Genomic DNA, 26,375 nt, shown 5'->3' on the forward strand with positions numbered 1-26,375 from the left:
AAAATAGTAATGTGATGTTTGATTCGGATTCTCAAAATGTGTGTAAGAATATATTTCAGATAAAGTTTGTAACAATTGTATCAAATTATTTAAAACTATTTAAAATAGAAAATGCATAAAAATACACCCACTTGAAAAGCCCCAAAACACAACTTTCAGAATGTTCTTGATTGTTCAATGATCATTATGATCATTATGTTATTGTATTACATGGTATTAATCATAAAACTCGACTTCTAAATATAGCAAATACAACGGAGAACTATGGTAGGCCGTCAAACGTTAACGCTCACGTAAAAAGATCGTCAGTCATGGTCACGTGTTTAAGTATTTTAACTCACTGATTGCCATCAAAACGGTCACTGACTTCACTTTGTTTACCGTCGTGAAATAACATCTTTGTAAGAAAACTGTAATAAATCATTGTGTAACAAATTAATGTAACTAATAAATACTGACAAGTTAACGTAAATGTGTATTTGCGTGTATTTGCGTGTATGAGTGAGTTCACAATAACCTTAGACTGTTTGATTTCAAACATTACCATATCCAAAGTATTTTAGATAATAACTAATTTTTAATCTAATGTTTTACACTTATTAATAATAAACAACGGTATAAATGATGTTACAATCACGTTTTGTATAAAGCATGTGTACCTTTGCAACTATTAAATTTCTGAATTTAAATTATTAATATCACATCTGGAGAAATTATTCATTTTTTAAATTAGAAAACGCATAAATTGTGTTATTTGTTTAGAAGTATTATTCTCACTCGATTGGTCATTTTGGCTCAGGTACTACATAAAAGAACCCCGTGTACTCTTAAATATACTCTTAAGTTCCCGAACTACGGAAAATATACAAAAAGTACCCCAAAGCATTAAATGTCGATGTACCCCACAGTTTCTACATCATCCTAAGGGGTTCGGTCAGCGTGTATATTGACCCTAAGATGACGGGAGAAGGCGTTGACGAATCCACCGCTAGAGCGTCTGCTGCAGCGAAACGGAAGTCGGTCAAAAAGCAGCCAAAAGCGCCTGAATCGGAAGCCTCGATTCTGAGCGGGATGGAAAAGGCGTCAGGTGACATAACACTGACTTTAATAATTGATATTATTTCTTGTTGAGAGATGTTTATCTTTAGCGCTTCTCCTGTAGTTTTACTGAATCATTTATTTTCTTCTTAGTGGGTTACCCCATAGTATGTGACCCGCGTCTTCAAAAAATGGGTATTATGTGCTCTGTGGCCAGCGTACCTCTATAACAGCTAAGTATTTAGTTAGGCGCATTAGACCCATTTTCGCCTGACGCGCATCATATAAGTTCACGAATTGCAAGTCTAAAAAGTAGTTTACAGTACTTTCAAGAGTCTTTCGAGTTTTGCATTTACTGTTAAGCTTGAAAGTTTAAAAAAAATGACATGCCATTTACTTTTTGATTCCAACATTATTTAACTCTGATTTAGATGTACATATCTATGTAAAATCAGCAAGACAAGATTGTGTGTATGTAATACATGGAAAACGATTGCAATCTGTCTCCTATGATACATCCCTGTATGAAACTTGACTCACGACATTAACAACCTTTGTAATCATATCAAACTTAAAAAAACAACATTAAAACAAATATTGACCTTTTGAAGTGACGTCAGCAGAGGTGCATGACGTAACTTTACATAGAACGGAGGCAGAAGTTGCGTCAAGCCACGAGGATGCCGACAATGACTCGGAAATGACGAAGAAACCGACGAAATTGCTGGCGCCTCTAGATCGAAATAAATTCGGGAAATTTATCATGAAATACGGTAACGAAAAACAATTTAATTTTTTCCATTGTTTACGTTATTAAGATATATGTCAATAAACGAATGCATTGCCTTAAGTCGGATTTATATATCTCGTGTAAATGATTGCAAACTATTACATACTCAATTCAATTTGCGTAAATTCCTTGGAAAAATTCAATATTCGACTAATATAAATAGATCTATGTTCGTCTCCTGATTTAGTTGGTGCTATAAATCAAATAATGATAACTGAGGCGTTTCCAGCATTTGTATTGATAAAATAGACATTTTCCTTTTTTTCATCGCCGCTACATTTTGAATATAAAGCAAACGGTGAAACAGGTGGTCTTCGGTGGAGCCTCCACCTGCCCATACAGCGTTTCGTTCAGACTCGCATTTTCGTCCACAAATATTTTCCGTCTAGATTGCCGATCATTGTATTCCTGGAGGATGCGTTAAGTCGTTTGTTCGGATTATTCAGATAAGCATTTTGGAAACGGCGCGAGATGGACTCTCTTGTACCTGTGGTGGTCTTGAACGCAGTCGCAACACGATCACCAATACAATTCTACAGAAGTGATTGTATCTGCCTTCAGCTTGTTTAGTTGTTAACAGGCAATTGTCCACGGTATCAATTTCCTCGAGACTGTAACTATTTTCCCGTTTGTATTCTTCCGCTCCCAGCTCTGTAATTCGGTCTGCCTCATACTCAAACTCCTAACAGCAGTTACTTCCCTTGAGTATGCGCCCGGTCTTCTAGAAATAGGGAGATTGCCTCATAATTTATGTGTATTTCGCCGAGAGAGGGCATCTAATGGAGTACGATTCTGTAGCACTTGATTTTTGTACAAAGCTTTTGCTCATGATTAAGTCAACATGGCTTGATTTATTTCTTCACAATAAATGTTTTGAAACTAATGAACAGCTTGTCTCATACATCAAGTTTCCCGTCGCTGAAGTGTTTTTACCCCTGCCATTCGACGTTGCCACCCCCCCCTTCTCTAAACATATATGAGCCTCGCTCTGTGAAAAGGGAGTTTAAGGCATGTGCGTTAAGTGCCGTTCAAAATTAGCAAGTTCATTATGTACAGGGTAATAATGGACGACACTTTCCGCCCAAACTGGGTTTGTGCTAAGAAGAGACTTTCGTTGAACCATACATATCATAAAAGCGGAAAGTGTTCTCCCTGATTAGCCCACGTTGACTGCACAGGCTAATCTGGGACGGCACTTTCCGCATAATTTTCCTTATGCTATGGATGCAATCGAAAAAAAAAGTTTAAAGTGTTAAACTAAAAAAGTTACAAACTTAAAAGTAACTGCGTTTTGGATTTGAGAGGTCAAGATCGCGCTTTCGGCGAGTTTGCTCTCGTGAATAAGGACACGTTCCGTAACGCCATCGTCGTCACTGATTAAACTGCGATATATGTCGAACATTTGCATATCAGATAAAATAGTTGTGCAATTTATCATAAAATGCGCGTTGGATTTCATTGTTTCACAGGCCAGGGTGGCGCTTTCGGCGAGTTGGCTCTCGTGAACAAGGACACGTTCCGTAACGCCACCGTGGTCACGGATGAAGACACGGATCTCATGGTGATCGACCAGGAACTCTTCGACAGGTCATTGAAGGTCTGAACAAGCAATTGGCAGATTACCACGAACATTATTAAGTCAATATTCTGACTCAACTTCAAGTTGTAGTTTTTTCGCAACATATGTGCTTGGTTTGGCAATAATGCTCAACTTGGTGTTTACATAAGTTTTGTTAGTTGTGAGTCTGACTTAAGTGATTGTATAAAACTTTATCATACAGGACTACTTTCAACCGAACTACTATTCTCTATAAACGGGACTACTTTATACCGAACTATTTTTCCATTTAGGTTACATCACACTAAATTATACAGAAAGTATTGCCTATTTCTACAGAGTTCATTTTCTCATCGGGTTTAAAAGCGATTTAGCGATCACATCCATTCTTTGTTTGATTATTGTCTGTATTATTTGTGTATCTGCACCACTGTGGTGCATTTGATTGAGGATGACGTTGAAAGATGAACGTTTGGATGCGTTCATTGAAGTGTGGAGCTTTTGTCCACATTTCACTTCCGGAACTTCGAAGTTGCTTGCCTTTGGGCGAATTTTACTTTCTAAGAAGATCGAAAACCATGTATTTTTGACAGCATTCATTAACAAAGTTATTGTTAAAACCATAACGGTCTTACAAAATTTGAAGTATATGAATTACAAGTACAATTTGAAAGTTGGCAGTTTGATCATGGGGCCGTATGTGAAATGGAAACGGAGTTATTGTTATCAAAACTATACGGGACTACTTGATACCGAACAATTTTTCTCCGCAGGCGGATCAAGAGGCAAAATACGCGGAGATCCGGGAATTCATCGAAACAAATTCTTTTTTCAAAGACATGAACGTGAAGTTGAAGAAGCTGCTAGAAATGAGCATCAGGAAGGAACGCTACATTTTCGACACCAACATTGTACGCCAGGGTGACCCTGTCGAGGGGCTGCATTTTATTATCAGGTATAAAAACAGCCCATGCAAGTAAGTTGACAAATTTTGTGTAAGATGTCGAAAATTTCATTTCACGTCATAACGAATGAACACACAAAAGCAATTATTTTTTAAATCCATCATCGCACTCCTTTTTGTTCGAAACATCTAGAACATATTGTCAAGAATTTGGACTCCTTGCATACTTCGGAACATATTCTTTTCGGACAAACCATCAACATTATTTGCCCTCAGAAGGTGAAAATGTTTGAGTGAGAATGCCTTACCAATGTTATGTTTCCGCAACGGCAGAGCCAATATCTTCATCCTGACTTCTTTACGTATTTTTTTATGGAAAATTCATGGCATTCTTGCCCTCATTAAGTTTAAACGTTTTAACAAGATATCACTATTATATTTCCAAAGAGGAGCATAATCTTTGCGAAAAATCATGTCATACCATCCCAAGAGTGAAAACATTTGAAAACATTTAGTAAAATGTCTTACAAATGTTCTGTTCCCGCAGCGGAAGTGCCAACATCATCATCCAGCCTAAGAAGCATCCGGGCCAGTACCCGCAATTATGGCCCTTCGAGGCGGGCGTCGACCAGATAGCCATGGAGTTCGAGCATCTCCGGTAAGCCAGGGGATGATGCTAACACTTCGAACAGGCTTATCAGGGGCGACACTTACCGCCTTAAATGGATTTTTGCTAAGGAGAGACTTCTTTTAAACGAAAAATACCATTCAAGCGGACAGTGTCTGCCCTTGGACCAAAATGGTTATATAAATACCATTCAAGCGGGCAGTGTCTGCCCTGGGACCAAAATGGTTATATAAATACCATTCAAGCGGGCAGTGTCTGCCCTGGGACCAAAATGGTTATATAAATACCATTCAAGCGGGCACTGTCTGCCCTGGAACCAAAATGGTTATATAAATACCATTCAAGCGGACAGTGTCTGACCTGGGACCAAAATGGTTATATAAATACCATTCAAGCGGGCAGTGTCTGCCCGGGACCAAAATGGTAATATAAATACCATTCAAGCGGACAGTGTTTGCCCTGTGACCAAACTGTTTTTATAAATACCATTCAAGCGGGTAGTGTCTGCCCTGGGACCAAAATTGTTATATAAATACCAATCAAGCGGGCAGGGTCTGCCCTGGTACCAAAATGGTTATATAAATACCATTCAAGCGGGCAGTGTCTGCCCTGGGACTAAAATGGTTATATAAATACCACTCAAGCGGACAGTGTCTGCCCTGGGACCAAAATGGTTATATAAATACCATTCAAGTCGGCAGTGTCTGTCCTGGGCCCAATGTGGTTATATAAATACCATTCAAGCGGGCAGTGTCTGCCCTGGGACCAAAATGGTTATATAAATACCATTCAAGCGGACAGTGTCTGCCCTGGGACCAAAATGGTTATGTCCAGTAGCACCTGTTGCACTTCAAGGCAGGCGTCGATCAGAAAGCCATGCATATATATATATATATATATATATATATATATATATATATATATATATATATATATATATATATATATATATATATATATATATATATATATATATATATATATATATATATATACTCTATACATATATAAAGATAATATCAGAAACAAATATATGTCAATCTTAAATCATTTATTGCTGACAAAGATAATTTCATGGTCGGCAGTAATTGGCTTTGGTGATCATCTACTTGAACCTATACATCGGCTAGGGTATATACATTTGTATGTAAAGATTTATACAGTGTATGTACTTTTTACCATCTTCATTGCAATGACAAAAATGTTTTGTGAAATCATGTTAAAATTATTTCATAAACAAGCGAACGCAGGAGAAAAAAGTTTGGTAAATGAAAGCAATTTTCCATTATTGAAAACACGGGATTTGTATCGCTATTTTTACAGTGAATTTATTATGATAAACAACAAGATTAAAACGGATACTGGTGTTGTACTTCGCTTGATGTTTGATATTTATATTTTCATAGTATGCCCTATTTCTACCCAAAGCACGACTTGTATTTTTCAATGGCAAGTTGCTTTCATTCGCAGAGTTTAGTATAGATTTTTTTTATAAGATACTTTTTTGTTATTATAATTATTTAGTGCTTTACATTGCACCCACCATGTTTTATTTTTGTATATCTATGCATGTTTATAAGTTTTAGAAGAAAGCACACAATAAGGTCCATAGCTTGGAAACGAATAATTTAGTTATACAGAGGGGGAAATCACGTGATAGTCAACATAGCGACGTCTAGGTCGAGTAAAGTATTTTTCATCGTTCTATACACTCCTTACTTGAATTCATTTTTTAAATGCCGCTCACTTTCTAACCATGTCAGCAAGAAAGTTACAAACGTGTATTTCGTATAAATATTCGCTCCAAATCTCGACTTATCTCTCTGTGAAATTTCTTAGCACGATGACCATATTAATCGCTAAGAAAATTTGCGGGGCGTAAAGTCGCGATATACAGCGAATTTCAATACGAAACTAACGCTTATAACCTGTTTACAGATATTGCTGGTAAATGACAGTCATTTAAAAATTAAACAAACGTAATAAAGGGTATAAAGCGGTGAAAAATAACTGTCACGGCATGGACGTCCCCATTGTGACTATCATATGATTACCCCCTCTGGTTATAGAAGCACAACATATAGTGTCCAATTCAAATGCATGACTTCCATTAAAACGTTTATTTGTCATTTATTTATGTTTTTGTTTTATTTAGTGTAAATTTTTGTTTTTAATCTTAAATGATATGTGTGCAGTGACGTTGTATGTGCGTGTTATTTTCTTCAAAGAAACGCTTACGTTTTAAGATTGGCACATCTGAGATATTTTTTTTGTATAATAGTTATTTATTTTTTAAAAGTATTGGGTTGGTTTTAACCAATTGCGTGTAACATCGAAAACGTATTTATCCTTAAAGATGTATTTTGATGTGTGCCTTTTAACATAAAGAAATCATATATTTAGCACAAAACGAAAAAGGAATGTAAAAGCTAGTTGAAACGATATTTTTCAAAAAACGGTTTAAGATAATACATGACGCAATATAAAACGCATTATATACAGAGCGATGTTCAATTAAGCTTTGCTAACATAATTCAAATGTTTAATGTATTAACCTTTATTACACAAATGATATATCTTATATTTGTATTATAATTTTTAGCAAATTCCCTCATGTTGTTTTGCTTTACTGGTCGACAAACTAGATAGATGAACAAAACTTATGTATGAGTGTTACTCTGGGAAAAGGGGCCTTGATGCATTTGGTAAAGTGCCAGTCCGCACTGGCTAATATGCGACGCTACTTTCCCCATAAACTGGATTTTATCTAAAAGTAGACTTCGTTAAAAGTAACATAAATGCTCAAATTCAACGAATATTTCGAAAAATATTTCTTAAAATAAAGTTTAACCATACAATACAGTGTTCCTTATAGCAATAGCCAAAATTTCAAAGCTATATGTTGTATGGTAACGTAGATTTAACAAGATACAAAAAGCTCGTTTTTTTTGTGCTACAATACGTTCCATGTTAATTTCCCGCCACGATAGCCGAACATTTACGAGCGAACACAAGACTGGCTTGGAGCAGCGTACAAAGAACGACGTATTCATGAGAACTACGCCGTGCCTCCGAAGCTGCCCGAAGCCAATCTCGCGTTCGCTCGTAAATGTTCGGATATCGTAGCGTGAAATTCACATGGACATTAATGTGACATAAACAAATTAAAAACGAGCATTTTATATCGCGTTTAATGCATGTTACCAGATCACATCTAGCTTTTAAATTTTGGCTATTGCTATAAGGAACTTTTATTTTGTATGTGTTTACTTTATTTTTTGAAATATTGAACGAAATATTCGTTGATTTTGAGTGCTTATGGGTAACGAAAAATACTATAAAATACCCGACTCTCCTGTGCGGGCTGCAGAGGGTAATTTGGGGCGATTCTTTTACACACATGCATTAGGCCTCATTTACCCAGAACTAGGCTCATATTGTAAGGAACTTATCAAAACCCTGTGTTCGTATTCAGCGAAATGCGTCGCGCGGCGATCCTCCGGAAGTACGAGGACCCGTCTGTGTGGGACACGAAACCGGAAGACCTGGTGATCCGCAGAGAACAGGGGTACGCCGCCATCGAGAAGCACATGAAGGAGAGCCACATCAATCTGTGTTCAGTGCAGAACAAGGAGGTGCTTGGGGATATCGAGACGCTTTTGAATCTGGGGTGAGTTATACGGCGCCATTTCTGTGCAGAGCAGGGATATGCTAGGGGATATCGAGACGCTTTTGATGGAGTTTTACGCCGCCATTATAAAAGTCTAGTAGGAATAGGGGCTCAAATCTGTGTTCTGTACAGAGCAAAGAAGTGCTCGGGACTATCGAGACGCTCTTGAATCAATGGTGAGTTTTACGGCGCCATTATAATAGTCGTGTAGGAACGGGGGCTCTCATCTATGTTATGTGCAGAGCAAGGAGGAACTCGGGGATATCGATTCGCTCTTGAAACTGGGATGAGTTTTACGACGCTATTTTAATAGTCTTGTAGAATCAAGGGCTCACATCTGTGTTCTGTGCAGAGCAAAGAGGAGCTGGGGAATATCGAGACGCTCTTGAATCTGGGATGAGTGAGGTGTAAGGGGATATAGAGTCCCTATAGAATCTTGGGTGAGTGAGGTGCTAGGAGATATCGAGAGGCTCTTGAATATGGGGTGAGTGATGTGCTCGGGGATATCGAGACGCTCCTGAATCTGGGGTGAGTGAGGTGCTTGGGGATATAGAGACGCTTTTGAATCTGGGGTGATTAGGTGCTGTCGGATATAAAGACGCTATTTAATCTGGGGTGAGTGAGGTGCGAGGAGATATCGAGACGCTCTTGAATCTGGGGTGAGTGAGGTGCTGGGGTATATAATGACGCAATTGAATCTGGAGTGAGTGATGTGCTGTGGGATATACAGACGCTATAGAATCTGGGATGAGGGAGGTGATTAGGGATATAGAGACGCTATTGAATCTGGTGTTAGTGAGGTGTTGCGGGATGTAGAGACGTTCTTAAATCAGGCGTGAGTGAAGTGCTGGGGGATATTTGAATCTGGGGTGAGTGAGATGCTTGTAGAAATAGAGACGCTCTTGAATGTGGGGTGAGTGAGGGGCTTAGGGATATCGAGACGCCCCTGAATCTGGGTTGAGTGAGGTGCTGGGGATATCGAGACGCTCTTGAATCTGGGGTGAGTGAGATGCTGGGGGATATCGAGACGATCTTGAATCTAGGGTGAGTGAGGTGCTTGGGGATATTGACTCGCTATTGAATCTGGGGTGAGTGAGTTGCTGCGGGATATAGAGGCGCTCTTGAATCTGGGGTGAGTGAGGTGCTCGGAGATATCGAGACGCTATTGAATCTTGGGTGAGTGAGGTGCTTGGTGATATCGAGACGCTCTTGGACCTGGGGTGAGTGAGGTGCTGGGAAATATCGAGACGCTCTTGAATCTAGGGTGAGTGAGGTGCTAGGGGATATAGAGACGCTTTACTGGAGTGAGTGAGGTGTTGGGGGATATCGAGACGCTCTTAAATCTGGGGTGAGTGAGGTGCTGGGGGATAAAGAGACGCTCCTGAATCTGGGGTGAACGAGGTGATAGAGGATATCGAGACGCTCTTGAATCTGGGGTTGGTGAGATGCTTTGGGATATCGATACGCTCTTGAATCTGGGGTAAGTGAGGTGCTGTGGGATGTAGAGACGCTATTGAATCTGGGGTTAGTGAGGTGCTGAGGAATATCGAGACGCTATTGAATATAGGGCGAGTGAGGTGCTTGGGGATGTAGAAACGCTATTGAATCTGGGGTTAGTGAGGTACTGGGAAATATAGAGACGCTATTGAATCTGGGGTGAGTGAGGTGTTGGGGGATATCGAGACGCTCTTGAATCTGGAGTGGGTGAGGTGCTTTGGTATATCGAGACGCTCTTGAATCTGGGATGGGTGAGGTGCTTGTGGATATCGACACGCTCTTGAATATGGGGTGGTTGAGAAGCTTGGGGATATCGAAACGCTCTTTAATCTGGGGTGGGTGGGGTGCTTGGCGGCATCGAAAGGCTTTTGAATCTGGGGTGAGTGAGGTGCTTGGAGATATCGATACGCTCTTGGACCTGGGGTGAGTGAGGTGCTGGGAAATAACGAGACGCTCTTAAATCTAGGGTGAGTGAGGTGCTAGGGGATATAGAGACGCTTTATTGGAGTGAGTGAGGTGTTGGGGGATATCGAGACGCTCTTGAATCTGGGGTGAGTGAGGTGCTGGGGGATATAGAGACGCTCCTGAATCTGGGGTGAACGAGGTGATTGATGATATCTAGACGCTCTTGAATCTGGGGTGGGTGAGATGCTTTGGGATATCAAGACGCTCTCGAATCTGGGGTGAGTGAGGTGCTGGGGGATGTAGAGACGCTATTGAATCTGGGGTTAGTGAGGTGCTGGGGAATATAGAGACGCTATTGAATCTGGGGTGAGTGAGGTGTTGGGGGATATCGAGACGCTCTTGAATCTGGAGTGGATGAGGTGCTTGGGGATATCGAGACGCTCTTGAATATTGTGAAATATACGGCGCCATTTCTATGCAGAGCATGGAGGTGCTATGGTAATCGAGACGCTCTTGAATCTGGGATGAGTTTCAGGATGTCATTTCTGTGCAGAGCACGTAGGTGTTAGGGGATATCGAGACGCTCTTGAATCTGAGGTGAGTTTTACGGCGCCATTTATGTGCAGAGCAAGGAGATAATTGGGGATATCGAGATGCTCTTGAATCTGGGATGAGTTAGATGCTTGGGGATATCGAGACGCTCTTGAATCTGGGGTGAGTTTTACGGCGCCATTTCTGTGCAGATCACGGAGGTGCTAGGGGATATCGAGACGCTCTTGAATCAGGGGTGAGTTTTACGGGGCCATTATAATAGTCTCATAGGAACGGGAGCACACGGTTGTGACTGAAAGTTTAATAACTACGCTGATGATGTTCTATATCTATTTTGGGTAAAATAATATGTATGTCCCGATGAACAATTTTGTTCCAATTGGAATTAAATCCAAGATGGTCGCTAAGATGGCATCACAAAGAAACTAGAAAATGCAGTGTTTTTTTGCAAATGACACAAACATAATATATTTTCCACGATTTGAGTATAAAAACCTATAGTTTTACCAATTAATCACATTTTATATTTATTACACAGATAAGTTTTTTGGTAAAATTGTGTGCATTTAATGATAAAAAAGTAATACACGAAAAAGGGCACAAAACATTGTTTTTGCCAATGACATGTTTTAATTTGTACCTGAAAGCTGTTTAGATATTAATATCACCAACATTACATTGATGCATACCTGCATGAATATACATTTTAGACAACAATTACGAAGGTCCGTTAAGAGCAATCGGTTCTTCGATATTTTTCAGTACATGTATATAAAGATCTTTCTATCTTTCTTACATGACGAAAGGGTGATTGGGAATAGAACGCTCGTCTAAAAGGGTTTTTGATTAATTTTTCAATTGAAATTTGTATTTTGACGTTAACAGTCCTATAGCTAGTTCACGCAATATTAAAATATCAACACAATTACTAGTTTTATGTGTGTAGCCATCTCATGTTATATAAAGGCGTCATTGATATTTAACTTGAGGACCGTTCAAATAATCTCCAAAACAAACAACAACAGGTGATTATAGTCCAACCCAGAACACAGGCTTGGCAGTGTGTAAAAAGTCGTAGAATTGTTATAAGCCTTAAATATTTGACCTAACTAGAATTTAAGCAAATAAGTTAGAAACAAGCAGCATTCCTTATTTAGGACATACGTTCAGACGGTCCGATGTACGGCCGACACGCAATGCTTCGTGCTCGATACGAAGAATTTCGAGCGCCTCGTTTCGAACAGGAAGGCGAATCCGATCACCATGGATATCATGCGCGCACACGTCAAGAACAAGCTGCGCATGCGCATGCAGATGAAGAAGGCTGACCTTATTCCGTTGCTTGGATACATGCACCATAATATAACCGAGCAAATGCTGCCGCAGAGGAAAAAGGTGAATAAGCAACAATATAATATTTCGTTTATTTATACACTTTGGTGGAAAGTCACGGTGGGTATCCCGCTCGTTGTTTGATCATCTAATTTTTTTTAAATGTTTAAATGGATAATCTGAAGACCGGATGAGACATTAGGTCTAATTTTAAGTTCGATGTTTTCCATGATGCAAAGATGTTTTATGTTTGCTGCAACACTATGTTGTTAATGAATTTTTTGGGGAAAAAGCGTAAACAAAAGGGAAGTTATTTGTTTTGTTATTAACTCTATCTGACCATATAGGTCATTTGGCGTGGATACTTGAGTCTAATAGGAACGGGAGCTCAACATGATTGGAATTTTGTTTTCAAATATACTGATGATTGTTTACATTGTCTTAGGTAAAATAAAATCTGTGTTCCTAAAACATGTTTTGTTCCCATGGAATCTAAATCCAAGATGGCTACAAGAAGGCCGAAAAAAAATCAACAAAATACCTTGTTTTCATAAATGACACAAACAAAATTTATTTTCCACGATTACTTTAATTGAAGTAAGTGATAACATTTAATTTTAATAACACAAATACGTTGTTAATGAAATAGAGTAATTAAATGCGAGAATATGACTGCATACATAAACATTTGCTAAAGAAAACGTGTTTTTTGCCTATGACATGTTTCAATTTGTTCCTGAAACAGTTTATGTATAATCTTACCAACTTAATTTATACACAAGTATGGGAATAAAAAATATAATGATATAATATTTAATGTGAATATGATCCATAATTTGATATATTTGACATGACAAGTTGGTGGGGTAAATGACAAACCGGAAGAAATAATGCTTAATGTGCATTTTGATATATTTTGAGATAGTGTAGCCTTTTTAAACTTGCAATGTTTATGTATGAGGACGTTTTGGATACTGATAAGTGCATGCACGTTATTATTATTAGAAAATACATTTCACTTAATGATAATGATATAGTTAATGTCAAAATAGGACAAGATTGATTATTTATCCAAAAAGGTAAAGCATTAAATTCTCTAACATTGTGCAATTAACACACACGGTTATAATATATCACCTAAACTTTCAAGTAAAATTTCTGGCGAAAGTTATTTTTAAGATATACATATACAACCTAGCTTTGTAATTTGGCCTGTTTACCTGTTAAGGTATATATCGCTATAACCCTTTTTTGCGGTTATCACCCCTGACCATGCCTGGCCCGTTGTAGTTTTCCGCCTCCCTAGCCGAATAGCCTTTTGATAAAGACCATAGATAGTTGATACTCATTTTGGTTTAACTTCATCGTGCCTAAGATGGTTACAGTTTTGGTACTCTGGTCTGTTAGTGTATATAACCATTTAGTAGATGAATGGTAATTAAATGGTAATTAAATTAAAATGCATATTATTTCATATATGTTTGATTTTAAAAATTGTGATATGAGGTTATTTGCACTAAATTGTTAAACGAATAAATGGACCACGTGTGAGGTTTTGAGCACATTAAAACCGGTTTAAACCCCCGATTCTAAGCATCGACCATTCCCACGTTTGCTCGTTTTGTGTGTGTTTGTTGCGTATGTGTGAATTTTACTACATTTGTTTGGTTCCTCGTTATTTGGAAATTGGGTTCTTGAACAAATAAAGAACTGAAATGTATAATAAGGTTTTTAACCTGCGGGTGAAGCGGAGGGCTTATTTTTGAAGATTTCTTAAGTGACTCACAAGGGAATACTTTAGGATACTACAAACACACCGGTTAACTTAATATTCTCCCACATGTTATAAGTAAAACGGTTTATACTATCTCGACAATTTACAATTTTTTTTAATCCAATCTTCTTCAATATTTTATACATAAACCGTGAAACATAATTTTAACAACTTTTTAATATGAACCGGTAAACCTTGCTTTTTATATTTTTTATGTGAATCGGTTAACATAATTTTAAACAATATTTGTATATATAAACTGGTAAACATCATGTTCATCGACATTGTGCCAGTAAAAGGGTAAATATTCAGCAACATATTTTTCATTCAAACGGTATCGTAATCGAAGTTGTACACATTCACCGGAAGACGGAAACTTAATTGAAATATTGCCTTTTCATCGATAGACATAATCTTGATTGAAATTTCGAATCGAAAGGGGTCGCATTGGCGTAATGGATGTGGTGTCCGTCTAGCGAGCGGGAGGTCACGTGTGCGATCTCAAAAGCGGGAGCGTTCTTTAGATCTTTCCGAAGGAAAACCTAGTACATATAATTACCAGGACACTGCCTTAATAACGTTTCAAAAAGCCTTAGTTTTCGATGCAATTTAGCTTTAATAAATATGTTGACATTGACATTCACATTTTCGTATTCAGGTGGAACCTTTTAAAACATCGAAGTCCGTACCGGACGTGGAGGAGGAGATGCAGCACCTGCTTCAGTACTTCCGGGAGGGAAAGGAAGTCATGCTTCTCAAACCAATTGTGCCTGGTAAATAATTTAATTTAGAACTCGGCAGTTTATGTACGTGATATCCACGTTGTGTTTGTTTATGGAGCGTTGTTGACAGGGCAGCGTTGGACATGATAATCAATTTGAACATTCAATTTATGTATGTGTGCCTTAATTACTTAATAATTTATTTACATATGTTTTGTGTGGAAAACAACGAAAAACTAACAAAAACCGCATTACTTTGTTCATTATAATTATTCAGCACATTTATAAACACTTTTCGTCGGTATTAATGTTAATGATCACTGGTCCCGTTGTTTTGTTAATTAAAGAAGAGAACAAAGTCTCGAGAAATTATTGTTTGACACAAAGATGGGGCGTTTATCCTTCCTATGACAGAGGGGATAATCACATGATAGTCAAGATGGCGACGTCCATGACGAAACAGGTTTATTTCGCCGTTGTATACCCTTTATAACTTTTGGTTCATTTGTGATGCGATCACTTTCCAGCCACATTAATAAGAAAGAAAATAGCGTTCATTTCGTTTTAAAATTCGCTATATATATTGACGTTACTCCCCGCGAATGGTCTAAGTGGAGCTGTAATAAGGTCATCCCGCTAAGAAATTTCGCGGCGAGTAAAGTCGAATTATAGAGCGTATATAAATACGAAATACACGCTAGTAACTTTCTTGCTGATATGACTGGAAAGTGAGCGACATTAAAAAAATAATACTAGTAATAAAGAGTATGAAACGGCGAAAAATACTTGTCTCGGCATTGCCGTCACCATCTTGAATATCACGTGATTACCCCTTCTGTATGACGCTACAGAGGTACATTTGAATTATAATTAACGCGTTGTTGTTATTATGTTCTTATGTTCGCTGATCAAAACTTACGCGACTAAGTAGTCATACAGTTATCAACCCACATAAATTACATTTGCATGAAGTGTTTCTTCATATGATACGAAGATTTGCATGTACGTTTTATTATCAAACTGTATTTAAAATGCTTCAAATAAATTTCCCTTTTCAACATAGAATTTAAATGATATTATAAGAATAACAACTTGAAACAAAATACCAAAATACCAAAATCCGGCGTCGAGGAAGGGAGTATTCGTCAAAACCTTGAAACACTATTTGAGCCGCGCTCTGAGAAAAGGGGGGTTAATGCGTGTGCGTAAAGTGTCGTCCCTTGAAAGCCACACAGGCTAATCAGGGAAGACACTTTCCGCTTTTATTGTATTTTTCGTTTCAAGGAAGACTTTGCTTGACGAACATCCAGTTTATTCGGAAAGAGTTGACTCTGATTAGCCACTCTATGCACATGCAATTAACCCCGTTTTATCGGAGCGCGACTTATTTTTATTTCACGTTTAAAAAGATGAACGTTTGCAATCAAACAGGCGTCGTCTACTACCGGAAGCTTATGCGCGAGAAGGCCAAAATCAGGGAGCAACAGAAGAAGGCATCTGGCAACGCTGACCCGCCGACAAGACGCAGAGTGATCAAGACGCAAAACAACCGGAAGCCGCGAAGTATCGCGCAAATTCGCGAATCTCTGCAGCAGATGATGGAGGCGGAAGTGATAGGTGCGTGCGCATAATTGTCTATGCAGCGATTACCATAAGTGTTATATCGGCGCGTGTGTTAAATCGGAGTCTGACATTTCGTTTGCTTGTTTTCCAGTTCTGTTAATCAAAAATTCGCAATCACCGTTATTTGTTGCTCATGAAGAAATATTTTATTTACCGGTATCTAATTTAACGTTGGTTAATTGTTGTTTTTCATTTCAGAAATGGAAACGAAGAAATTTAAGAAGAGAACCCCCAAACCTCAAAAGGCTAATAGCAGCGATCAACAGCTCAGCGTTAGAACCGTGCCTTCTAATACTCCGCGAACTTTAGTGAGTTCTTACAGTAATGTTTCCGAATCCCAAGATTCGGTAAAACCAGGACTTATCGCTTTAATGCAAGCAGTGCGCAAAGCCGACACGGCTTCGGAAACGAGCGAAACATCGTTTATCGATTTACCAAGACATCTCACAGAGTTTAGAAACGAAAACTCTAGCAACGGAAAGTCAAGCCACGAAGTCAGTGCTCATAAACCCGTTCCTCCAGTTTTTGTGACCGAGCTCTCGACCCATGAGATTAAGCTGCCGGCAATCCGCGAGGAGAAAACGCAAGAAGAGATAATGCTCCGTGAATGCAGTGCTAGTAAAATACTCTCCGAACAAACGCCTGATAACATGACAACGACACACCTTAGAGAGAAAGATAATAACAGTAAAGCTTCGACTAAAGCTACCAAACATGCGCAGTCCAAAACCCCCAACAAACAGGCGCCGTCAATTCAAATAAGCGCGGACAATAAAGACAATGCGCCCATTGAAGGAACATTCGACATCTCTGAGGCTTCGACGTTTTCGAAAGAAAACGTTCCTAGCCTTCCGGCACTCGATGGTTCCCAGCTAAGCTTAAATCATGGCCAGGAATCAGCGAGGACGGAAGATACCAGTGGAAGTAACGTATCTCTGAACTGGAAGACCGCCATTAAGTTTGTGAATCAGAGGGTACAGGACAGGCTGACGAAGGTAACGGATTGTTTCCAGTGTTTTTGAGTTACAGAATAATATTAACAATTGGTTAAAACGCCGTAAAATGAGTATGCATCATTAAAAGAATGCGAGCATTTACTGGCAGCAGAGACGCTTGCAGTTGATTAGGTCAAACAAGTAATTTATTTCAATTAGCATTAGCAAAATAATAATAGTATGTAGGTAGGTCACCTTTGAGTATATTTTATATACTGAAGAGTACCCGGGGTACTTTAAAGTAGCACCTTAGCCGACAATGGTCGATTGCGATGTAATACAAGTTTTTAATTTCATTTCTTAAATAAGAATAATGTGATGCGTGTACTGTTTACTCATCAGGTAGACATTGTGGTGAGTATGAACCCGTCCGCTTCAAGGGTCGTAATAAGTGGCTATATACTTCCTGTGTGTTTCATAATGAGTGGTTATGTCCTTCCTGTATGTGCGAGCCTCGCTCTTGGATCACCGGGCTTAAATCATGCACTCAAAGTGTTGTCCAAATAAACCTTTACCGTCCGCACAGGAAAGACACTTTCCGCTTTTATTTACTTTTCGTATAAAAAAAGTCTTTTTAAGATAAAATCCTGTGTATGTGGAAAGCGTCGACCCTGATAAGCCTGTGCGGACTGCACAGTCTAACCTGAGACGAAAATGTGCACACATGCATTAAGCCCAGTTTTTCCAGAACGGGTCGACATGCTACCTAATAAGGTCTTTTGTTATGTGGTACTGCAACAACGAATAACAGATGATTTGAGCAACGTTTTGTGCATTTAAAGTTACGGTTTTTATCTTATCGAACACCGCGTACCTCTGTTAATTTGACTGAAATGCTCATGCTTTACGGGTCGCATTTAGATTTAAAAGCACGCCTACATAATTCAACGTTCGACAAAAATGCCGGACACTTGCAAACATGGCTTTTACGACAAAGAACGTGCTATGTATTATATGATATTGCTTTTCCGCCAACAATTTAGAGTCAGTATTCATAGATCTCCTTAGGTGAATCTTAACTAGAGTCATTCTTTTAAGAGCAAATTAAAGATTAAATTTTATTTGTGAATTTAATATTTTTCTGCTCGCAACATGATAAAATTGTAAACGTATTAGTATTTTTCACTTGTTTTAAACATTTTGATATGAAAATACATAAACAAGAAATAGCCAAAGTAATTTTGCAGATTTGAGAAATCTTCTTAGATTTTCCGTAAGTAACGTTATAAGCTATGGCCCAGGACACAGTATCATTAATGTCCTCAATTTTCGAGCTCAACTCAGAAGTTGAGATTTGAATTTCCACTCAGCTAAGTAGGAACATGTCAGTCAATCTCAAATCTCAGCAATTAAACTCGGGGTTGAGTCGGACTCAAAACTATAAAATACTTTTGGTTACATAAAATTAAGCGCTTAAACTCATTTCGAATTTTACGAAAACTAAATGAGGATACAATGCACATGTAAGTTAAAGTTTTTACTTAATTATGATCGTGATACACACCCTGCTCATTGAACGCATGGGTAGAGTTTACTTTCCGTGGAAACAAAATATAGGCAATAAGATGTAACTTATTCGAATGTTAAATAAGTTGGTCATACATGTGACTCCGTAAAAGTATTGTATCGTGCGTTTACTATGTACTTAGCATTCGCTGTATTTGTTGTTGCAATCCTAGAAACATTTCAATACCGGTATTTCATATGCGACAAAGAGTTTTCTTTCCGTAGAAACAAAATGCATGCAATAAGATGTCACTTATTTGGATATTAAAGGATTAGTCGTATCTCATGTGCAACAATGATCGGCAACCGCATTAATCACTTTAGATTTGAGTAATTGAGTAGTTTAGTTAATTCCAGCCGCGTTCTTGGAAAACAGGGCTTAAAGCTTGCGCTTTAAGTGTCATTCCAGATTAGCCAGTGTCGTCCGCACAGATTAATCAGGAACAACACTTACCCTCTTTAAAAGAAAATATCCACTAAACGGGAAAGGGTCATTGATGAGTATTCTGTGCGGACTGCACTGGCAAAACTTGCATGACACTTAACGCACATGTATTAAGCCCAGTGTTCACAGATCGCGGCTAATTTTATGCCTATTGTGTTAGGTAGGGTAATTTCTTAGCTGCCATTAAGTTGTCGCTAACTCGCTATTGGGTATCTTATCAATTATATAAACTGTCAAAAAAAACGTACATCGTATTAAGCAACTACGGGTTAAAAATCTTCAATTTCACCATTTACTAATGTACTTTATCAAACTATCTTTTTGTCACCTCGTATTAATGCTGGCAATGACGTTATGAACATTTTCATTAATGTATTATATCTGTTTTTCTGTTTATATTACAATATACCGAATCCAGAAGCCATAGTTAATTTGGTCGGCATTTGCGGTATATAATGTACGTGTCTTGCGTATATAGCAAATATCACCATGGAGACTTGTGTGTATGATTTCGACCCTACGATTACAGTGTTGCTTTTTGCTCATGAATATGTAGTGCAGCATTTTAACTTTGATATTTGAATACGGTGATATTTAAACTCATGGACAACACGTTTCACATGTTTATAGATAATTGAGTAATGTGAACGTTTACATTTCGTTGATGTTGTTATGCATATTTAGTATTATGTCAATACCCAAGCTGTTGAATATATCTCAAAATTGTGTAGATAGCATTTGTGTTTTTTATTGAAACTTATATTTGACATGGGATTTTTTTTAGCAAATCGCGGCTTTCAAGTGAGTAAAATGATGACACCCACTATGCAATACTTTGTATATTACTTTAATAGTAAAATTATGTTGTGCAACTGTTTTATTACCGAATAAACGGTTGTTATTAATTTGATAATAAACTTTACTTGAGTGTAATACCTGTAAGAAACATTCAAATATATTACACATTATAAAAACTTTACTAAAGGAATAATTCGTGTACGTTATAGTTTGTTGTCAAATAACTCACGGCCGGAAGTTTAGATGCGCAAAAAAATACAACAAGATAAAACCAATAAAACTATGATATTGGAAACAAATAAACAATAACAGCATTGCACTAACACATTTTTTTTCAATCTTTCCTGAAACGTTTCGCCTTAAAAGGCTTTTAAAAAGTTATTTTTAGCAAATTAAATACAGGACTTTTTCTTCATGTTACTCAGCAAAACAATTGATTATTGACGTCAAAAGTAAATGCACAGGAAATGACGTCATAACGTAAACACAACAGTGACGCAAATTAGCGCCAAACAGATTGAACGATCAGAATTCCAAATAAAATGTATATCCCAAGAAACTGGGAAGACATATTATTATGTGTTGCAAAACAAAAACCGAATGGTATTTTCAATATAAATACATACTTTGAATTATCGCGACCAAGAAATTATTTTTTTTAAATGACAGCTATTCAACTCCAATGTATGCGACACCTGTGGTAAAAATATTAAGACTATAGAACATCTATTTTTTAAATGTAAACACATCCAACCTATATGGACTCGGTTGACGCCTTTCTTGGACAGTTAAACTATCCTTTTAATGTTAGCTTTAGAAAAAAAGCATTAAAATCACAATATGGTAATAAAATTGTGAAGTTTATTATTATCTTCGACATGAAACACAGCAAATTAAACATTCGAATTGTGAAAGAAAAAGCCCTCGGTTATGATATGTTGCATAGTTTTGAAAGCAAATGGAATCGCATTTATTCTAGTCAAATCATCATTATCGTCATCATCATCATCATCAGCAGCAGCATATCATCATCATCATCATCATAATCATCTACAGAAGCTTCAACAACAACAGCACCGTCGTTGTCGTTGTTAACGGTATTCTTGTCAAATCAATTGCACACACGTCATCATGTATCATCATTGTCCTTTAGCTCTTCATATTATCATCATATTCATCATCATCATCATCATCATCATCATCATCATCATCATCATAATCATCTACGGTAGCTTCAACAACAACAGCACCGTCGTTGTCGTTTGTTAACGGTATTCTTGTCAAATCAATTGCACACACGTCATCATGTATCATCATTGTCCTTTAGCTCTTCATATTATCATCATATTCAACATCATCATCATCATCATCATCATCATCATCCTCATCAATAACATGTTAAACAACTCAGCTGAACTTACTTATGCAACAGATTATCATAAACATTAGAACTACATTAACAATAAGAAATGGCATTAAGTCATCGTATTCATACGGGAATCATTTACAACTGTACACCATTAACCTCTTCTACAGATGAGTATAAAAACCTATAGTTTTACCAATTAATCACATTTTATATTTATTACACAGATAAGTTTTTTGGTAAAATTGTGTGCATTTAATGATAAAAAAGTAATACACGAAAAAGGGCACAAAACATTGTTTTTGCCAATGACATGTTTTAATTTGTACCTGAAAGCTGTTTAGATATTAATATCACCAACATTACATTGATGCATACCTGCATGAATATACATTTTAGACAACAATTACGAAGGTCCGTTAAGAGCAATCGGTTCTTCGATATTTTTCAGTACATGTATATAAAGATCTTTCTATCTTTCTTACATGACGAAAGGGTGATTGGGAATAGAACGCTCGTCTAAAAGGGTTTTTGATTAATTTTTCAATTGAAATTTGTATTTTGACGTTAACAGTCCTATAGCTAGTTCACGCAATATTAAAATATCAACACAATTACTAGTTTTATGTGTGTAGCCATCTCATGTTATATAAAGGCGTCATTGATATTTAACTTGAGGACCGTTCAAATAATCTCCAAAACAAACAACAACAGGTGATTATAGTCCAACCCAGAACACAGGCTTGGCAGTGTGTAAAAAGTCGTAGAATTGTTATAAGCCTTAAATATTTGACCTAACTAGAATTTAAGCAAATAAGTTAGAAACAAGCAGCATTCCTTATTTAGGACATACGTTCAGACGGTCCGATGTACGGCCGACACGCAATGCTTCGTGCTCGATACGAAGAATTTCGAGCGCCTCGTTTCGAACAGGAAGGCGAATCCGATCACCATGGATATCATGCGCGCACACGTCAAGAACAAGCTGCGCATGCGCATGCAGATGAAGAAGGCTGACCTTATTCCGTTGCTTGGATACATGCACCATAATATAACCGAGCAAATGCTGCCGCAGACGAAAAAGGTGAATAAGCAACAATATAATATTTCGTTTATTTATACACTTTGGTGGAAAGTCACGGTGGGTATCCCGCTCGTTGTTTGATCATCTAATTTTTTTTAAATGTTTAAATGGATAATCTGAAGACCGGATGAGACATTAGGTCTAATTTTAAGTTCGATGTTTTCCATGATGCAAAGATGTTTTATGTTTGCTGCAACACTATGTTGTTAATGAATTTTTTGGGGAAAAAGCGTAAACAAAAGGGAAGTTATTTGTTTTGTTATTAACTCTATCTGACCATATAGGTCATTTGGCGTGGATACTTGAGTCTAATAGGAACGGGAGCTCAACATGATTGGAATTTTGTTTTCAAATATACTGATGATTGTTTACATTGTCTTAGGTAAAATAAAATCTGTGTTCCTAAAACATGTTTTGTTCCCATGGAATCTAAATCCAAGATGGCTACAAGAAGGCCGAAAAAAAATCAACAAAATACCTTGTTTTCATAAATGACACAAACAAAATTTATTTTCCACGATTACTTTAATTGAAGTAAGTGATAACATTTAATTTTAATAACACAAATACGTTGTTAATGAAATAGAGTAATTAAATGCGAGAATATGACTGCATACATAAACATTTGCTAAAGAAAACGTGTTTTTTGCCTATGACATGTTTCAATTTGTTCCTGAAACAGTTTATGTATAATCTTACCAACTTAATTTATACACAAGTATGGGAATAAAAAATATAATGATATAATATTTAATGTGAATATGATCCATAATTTGATATATTTGACATGACAAGTTGGTGGGGTAAATGACAAACCGGAAGAAATAATGCTTAATGTGCATTTTGATATATTTTGAGATAGTGTAGCCTTTTTAAACTTGCAATGTTTATGTATGAGGACGTTTTGGATACTGATAAGTGCATGCACGTTATTATTATTAGAAAATACATTTCACTTAATGATAATGATATAGTTAATGTCAAAATAGGACAAGATTGATTATTTATCCAAAAAGGTAAAGCATTAAATTCTCTAACATTGTGCAATTAACACACACGGTTATAATATATCACCTAAACTTTCAAGTAAAATTTCTGGCGAAAGTTATTTTTAAGATATACATATACAACCTAGCTTTGTAATTTGGCCTGTTTACCTGTTAAGGTATATATCGCTATAACCCTTTTTTGCGGTTATCACCCCTGACCATGCCTGGCCCGTTGTAGTTTTCCGCCTCCCTAGCCGAATAGCCTTTTGATAAAGACCATAGATAGTTGATACTCATTTTGGTTTAACTTCATCGTGCCTAAGATGGTTACAGTTTTGGTACTCTGGTCTGTTAGTGTATATAACCATTTAGTAGATGAATGGTAATTAAATGGTAATTAAATTAAAATGCATATTATTTCATATATGTTTGATTTTAAAAATTGTGATATGAGGTTATTTGCACTAAATTGTTAAACGAATAAATGGACCACGTGTGAGGTTTTGAGCACATTAAAACCGGTTTAAACCCCCGATTCTAAGCATCGACCATTCCCACGTTTGCTCGTTTTGTGTGTGTTTGTTGCGTATGTGTGAATTTTACTACATTTGTTTGGTTCCTCGTTATTTGGAAATTGGGTTCTTGAACAAATAAAGAACTGAAATGTATAATAAGGTTTTTAACCTGCGGGTGAAGCGGAGGGCTTATTTTTGAAGATTTCTTAAGTGACTCACAAGGGAATACTTTAGGATACTACAAACACACCGGTTAACTTAATATTCTCCCACATGTTATAAGTAAAACGGTTTATACTATCTCGACAATTTACAATTTTTTTTAATCCAATCTTCTTCAATATTTTATACATAAACCGTGAAACATAATTTTAACAACTTTTTAATATGAACCGGTAAACCTTGCTTTTTATATTTTTTATGTGAATCGGTTAACATAATTTTAAACAATATTTGTATATATAAACTGGTAAACATCATGTTCATCGACATTGTGCCAGTAAAAGGGTAAATATTCAGCAACATATTTTTCATTCAAACGGTATCGTAATCGAAGTTGTACACATTCACCGGAAGACGGAAACTTAATTGAAATATTGCCTTTTCATCGATAGACATAATCTTGATTGAAATTTCGAATCGAAAGGGGTCGCATTGGCGTAATGGATGTGGTGTCCGTCTAGCGAGCGGGAGGTCACGTGTGCGATCTCAAAAGCGGGAGCGTTCTTTAGATCTTTCCGAAGGAAAACCTAGTACATATAATTACCAGGACACTGCCTTAATAACGTTTCAAAAAGCCTTAGTTTTCGATGCAATTTAGCTTTAATAAATATGTTGACATTGACATTCACATTTTCGTATTCAGGTGGAACCTTTTAAAACATCGAAGTCCGTACCGGACGTGGAGGAGGAGATGCAGCACCTGCTTCAGTACTTCCGGGAGGGAAAGGAAGTCATGCTTCTCAAACCAATTGTGCCTGGTAAATAATTTAATTTAGAACTCGGCAGTTTATGTACGTGATATCCACGTTGTGTTTGTTTATGGAGCGTTGTTGACAGGGCAGCGTTGGACATGATAATCAATTTGAACATTCAATTTATGTATGTGTGCCTTAATTACTTAATAATTTATTTACATATGTTTTGTGTGGAAAACAACGAAAAACTAACAAAAACCGCATTACTTTGTTCATTATAATTATTCAGCACATTTATAAACACTTTTCGTCGGTATTAATGTTAATGATCACTGGTCCCGTTGTTTTGTTAATTAAAGAAGAGAACAAAGTCTCGAGAAATTATTGTTTGACACAAAGATGGGGCGTTTATCCTTCCTATGACAGAGGGGATAATCACATGATAGTCAAGATGGCGACGTCCATGACGAAACAGGTTTATTTCGCCGTTGTATACCCTTTATAACTTTTGGTTCATTTGTGATGCGATCACTTTCCAGCCACATTAATAAGAAAGAAAATAGCGTTCATTTCGTTTTAAAATTCGCTATATATATTGACGTTACTCCCCGCGAATGGTCTAAGTGGAGCTGTAATAAGGTCATCCCGCTAAGAAATTTCGCGGCGAGTAAAGTCGAATTATAGAGCGTATATAAATACGAAATACACGCTAGTAACTTTCTTGCTGATATGACTGGAAAGTGAGCGACATTAAAAAAATAATACTAGTAATAAAGAGTATGAAACGGCGAAAAATACTTGTCTCGGCATTGCCGTCACCATCTTGAATATCACGTGATTACCCCTTCTGTATGACGCTACAGAGGTACATTTGAATTATAATTAACGCGTTGTTGTTATTATGTTCTTATGTTCGCTGATCAAAACTTACGCGACTAAGTAGTCATACAGTTATCAACCCACATAAATTACATTTGCATGAAGTGTTTCTTCATATGATACGAAGATTTGCATGTACGTTTTATTATCAAACTGTATTTAAAATGCTTCAAATAAATTTCCCTTTTCAACATAGAATTTAAATGATATTATAAGAATAACAACTTGAAACAAAATACCAAAATACCAAAATCCGGCGTCGAGGAAGGGAGTATTCGTCAAAACCTTGAAACACTATTTGAGCCGCGCTCTGAGAAAAGGGGGGTTAATGCGTGTGCGTAAAGTGTCGTCCCTTGAAAGCCACACAGGCTAATCAGGGAAGACACTT

The 26,375-nt window shown here is 37.2% G+C and overlaps 1 protein-coding gene across 1 annotated transcript in view; it reads left to right on the plus strand.

Annotated features, from left to right (window-relative positions):
* LOC127855511 (uncharacterized) overlaps positions 1–26,375 on the plus strand; it is a 127,086-nt gene that overhangs the window by 11,549 nt on the left and 89,162 nt on the right. The gene's annotated exons all lie outside the window — the stretch shown is intronic.

The sequence above is a fragment of the Dreissena polymorpha genome, chromosome 13, assembly GCF_020536995.1.
Source record: "Dreissena polymorpha isolate Duluth1 chromosome 13, UMN_Dpol_1.0, whole genome shotgun sequence".
Classification (NCBI taxonomy): Eukaryota; Metazoa; Mollusca; class Bivalvia; order Myida; family Dreissenidae; genus Dreissena; species Dreissena polymorpha.